This window comes from Chlorocebus sabaeus, chromosome 1 (assembly GCF_047675955.1).
Source record: "Chlorocebus sabaeus isolate Y175 chromosome 1, mChlSab1.0.hap1, whole genome shotgun sequence".
NCBI lineage: Eukaryota > Metazoa > Chordata > Mammalia > Primates > Cercopithecidae > Chlorocebus > Chlorocebus sabaeus.
In genome coordinates, this window is record NC_132904.1 from 51,788,029 (window position 1) to 51,792,272 (window position 4,244).

The 4,244-nt window shown below is 40.8% G+C and overlaps 1 pseudogene across 1 annotated transcript; it reads left to right on the plus strand.

Annotated features, from left to right (window-relative positions):
• Positions 1–1,958: 1,958 nt before the first annotated feature.
• Positions 1,959–3,244, plus strand: LOC103239981 (lysophosphatidic acid receptor 1 pseudogene; annotated as a pseudogene). Its single transcript, XR_012095457.1, has one exon. The product of XR_012095457.1 is annotated as a lysophosphatidic acid receptor 1 pseudogene (transcript).
• Positions 3,245–4,244: the final 1,000 nt, after the last annotated feature.

Consider the following 4,244-nt stretch of genomic DNA (forward strand, 5'->3'; position numbering starts at 1 on the left):
AGATTAGTGAGCAAAGAGCCCCACTGGGAATAATAACTTAAGTTGGTCAGAACCTGAAGAGCATGCAGTACATCCTTCCTGGAAAGCAGAAACAGTGTGGTAGAGCAGGAGTAGCATAGACTCCACTATCAGACAGACCTCAGTTCAAATCCTGGCTTTTCTGTGGTGTTATGAACTGAATTATGTGCCTCCGCAAATTCATGCATTGAAGCCCTAACTTCCAATGTGACTGTATTTGGAAATAAGGCCTTTAAGAAGATAATTAAGGTTAAATGAGGTTGTAAGGATGGGGCACTAATCCAATAAAACTGATGTCCTTATAAAGAAGAGGAAGAGACACAGAGACCTCTCTCCCCATCCCTCCCTGAACATGCACACACCCAAAGGAAAGGTCATGAGGACCCAGTAAGAAGTCAGCCTTCTGCAAGCAAAAACGAGAGGCCTCACCAGAACCCAACCTTGCTCATACATTGATCTTGGGCTTCCAGAAAATAAATGCCCGTTTTTCAAACCACCTAATCTGTGGTATTTTGTTATTAATATATATAATATAATTATTATATAATTATACATTACTATTATATAATTATATAATTATATTATTTGTATTAGGCAACACAAGTTGACTAATACACTTGGTTAAATATTTGACCTTGAACAAGTTATTTAACCTCTGTGAGGTTTAATTGTGTTTACAAAGTAAAAAGAGAGAACAATAATAACAGTAATATTGTAATCATTAATGCTCTTCACTGAATATTTCTGGTTCTTCTTCTTTGAGTAATTGGTAGAATTATACTTCCATTCTTCCTTGATTTCAGGTATGGCCATATAATTTGCTTTCACCAACAAACTATGGAAATCTTTAATTATATCACCACTTCTTCCTCTTACCCTAGAGACTGGGAATGTTTCAGATAGTAAAGTCTCTATCACCTGGGTCTCTGAGTGGGCATGATATGGAACAAAGCCCCCACTGACCTAAATATTACATGCAGCATCGGCAAGAAATAAGTCACTGAGAGTTGGAGGTTGTTATTGTAGCTCATTACATAGGTATACATAGATTGTTGAAATAATTAAATGAGATGTTTTAAAGTGTCTTTGTTGATTTTTAAGTCTTTGTGGCCTTGAAGCTGCTGGGTTGAAGAACGTTAAAAAGTTGCACATTTTCTAGTTTGAATATAGAGGTTTTTGGTAAGGCAATACCACTGTGAAGTTTATTACTAAGAGAAGTTCCAGTCTTAACAACTCTCAATTGATTGAGGCAGTGCTTATAGCCTTGTTGGAAAGAAAAGACAGAAAAATACATATATGTGTGTGTGTGTGTGTGTATTTATGAAGAGCAAGACAGTGTATACGAAAGTGCATACCTAAGAGTAGATATCTAGCACTGGCAATCAGTACTCAGCAAGATCTAACAAGGTGTGCATCGTGTGGCAAAGGGAGTTAGGAAAGAAAGAGGCCAGTTGGAGCTAGAGGAGATGGGGAAGGGAGTGTGAGAGAAATCTTGAAGATGGGTAGGAGATGAGCAGATGGTGAGTAGACAAGACTGAATTTCTAAAAACTGTAAAATACATCTAAAACATTTAAGTCTTGCTCTTCTTGTTGCCATCCTCTGATAAGAAGTTGTGTGATGGTCAGGTGTAGTGGCTCACGCCTATAATCTCAGTCCTTTGGGAGGCTGAGGCAGGAGGCTGGCTTGAGCCCAGGAGTTCAAGACCAGCCTGGGAAACATACTGAGACACCATCTGTACAAATTTATTTTTTTAATTAGCCAGGCATAGTGGTATGCTCCTGCAGTCCTTGCAACTTGGGAGGCCAAGGCGGGAGAATTTCTTGAGCCCTGTAGGGCAAGACAGCAGTGATCCATAACTATGCCACTGTACTCTTGTACTGCAGCCTGGAAGACAGAACGAGACCCTGTCTAAAAAAAAAAAAAAAGAGGCGCTGGGGGCGCCACACCAGGTGGACGTCTGATTTATGAAGCTCCCCATCCACCTATCTGAGTACCTGACTTCTCAGGACTGACTCCTACAGCATCAGATACACAGCTTCTCCTAGCATGACCTCGATCTGATCAGCAAACAAGAAAATTTGTCTCCCATAGTTCTGGGGCCTGTTCACCATCTACAACCACAGACCTGTCATGGCTGCCATTTCTACTTCCATCCCTGTAATTTCACAGCCCCAGTTCACAGCCATGAATGAACCACAGTGCTTCTACAATGAATCCATTGCCTTCTTTTATAACCGAAGTGGAAAGCATCTTGCCACAGAATGGAACACAGTCAGCAAGCTGGTGATGGGACTTGGAATCACTGTTTGTATCTTCATCATGTTGGCCAACCTACTGGTCATGGTGGCAATCTATGTCAACTGCCGCTTCCATTTTCCTATTTATTACCTAATGGCTAATCTGGCTGCTGCAGACTTCTTTGCTGGGTTGGCCTATTTCTATCTCATGTTCAACACAGGACCCAATACTTGGAGACTGACTGTTAGCATATGGTTCCTTCGTCAGGGCCTCATTGACACCAGCCTGATGGCATCTGTGGCCAACTTACTGGCTATTGCAATCGAGAGGCACATTACAGTTTTCCGCATGCAGCTCCACACACGGATGAGCAACCGGCGGGTAGTGGTGGTCATTGTGGTCATCTGGACTATGGCCATCGTTATGGGTGCCATACCCAGTGTGGGCTGGAACTGTATCTGTGATATTGAAAATTGTTCCAACATGGTACCCCTCTACAGCGACTCTTACTTAGTCTTATGGGTCATTTGCAACTTGGTGACCTTTGTGGTAATGGTGGTTCTCTATGCTCACATCTTTGGCTCTGTTCGCCAGAGGACTATGAGAATGTCTCAGCATAGTTCTGGACCCAGGCGGAATCGGGATACCATGATGAGTCTTCTGAAGACTGTGGTCATTGTGCTTGGGGCCTTTATCATCTGCTGGACTCCTGGATTGGCTTTGTTACTTCTAGACGTGTGCTGTCCACAGTGCGACGTACTGGCCTATGAGAAATTCTTCCTTCTCGTTGCTGAATTCAACTCTGCCATGAACCCCATCATTTACTCCTACTGTGACAAAGAAATGAGCGCCACCTTTAGGCAGATCCTCTGCTGCCAACTCGGTGAGAACCCCAGCGGCCCCATAGAAGGCTCAGACCGCTGGGCTTCCTCCCTCAAACACACCATCTTGGCTGGAGTTCACAGCAATGACTACTCTGTGGTTTAGAATGGAAACCGAGACGAGGAATCAGCCACTTTCTCTTGGAGGATAAACAGCCTCCCCCTATCCAATTGCCAGGGCAAGGTGGGGTGTGATAGAGGAGAAAAGTCAACTCATGTACTTAAACACTAACCAATGACAGTATTTGTTCCTAGACCCCACAAGACTTGATATATATTGAAAATTAGCTTATGTGACAATCCTCATCTTGATCCCCATCCCTTCTGAAAGTAGGAAGTGGAGTTCTTGCATTGGAATTCAAGAACAGACTCTGGAGTGTCCATTTAGGCTACACTAACTAGACTTTAAAAAGATTTTGTGTGGTTTGTTGCAAGTCAGAATACATTCTGACTAGTTGAAACCACAACTTCATTTATACGCAGGCTTCCCTTTTTTATTTTTAAAGGATACGTTTCACTTAATAAACATGTTTATGCCTATCAGCATGTTTGTGATGGATGAGACTATGAACTGTTTTTAAACTACCATAATTCCATTTTTTCCCTTATATAGGAAAACTGTAAGCTGGAATTATCTTTTATTTAGAAAGCATGCATGTAATGTATATATGCAGTATGCCTTACTTAAAAAGATTAAAAGGATACTAATTTTAAATCTTCTAAGAAATAGAACCTAGACTTGAAAGCCAGTATTTGTTTAGGTTATGAAGCAAACAATGCTCTAATCACAATATTAACTGTTTAATTAAAATGTTGTAACAAGTATAAAACAGGGAATGTAAGTTTTTTACTAAAGTGATATGTATTCCAAAAAAGTCACAGAAGATGAAGCACTGTAATATTGTTCCCACACATTTAAAATACCCAAGTACATTCTAATTACCAGTATATCAGAGGAAAATTTTCGTAGTCTTTGTAAAATAATATACTCATCATAGAAAACTTGAAAAATGCAGAAGTGTATAAAAAAGCAAAAATGATTACTGATAATATCACAACCCAGAAGGAAGCACCTTTAAAAAGCAACCCCCATGTATGCCTATGTG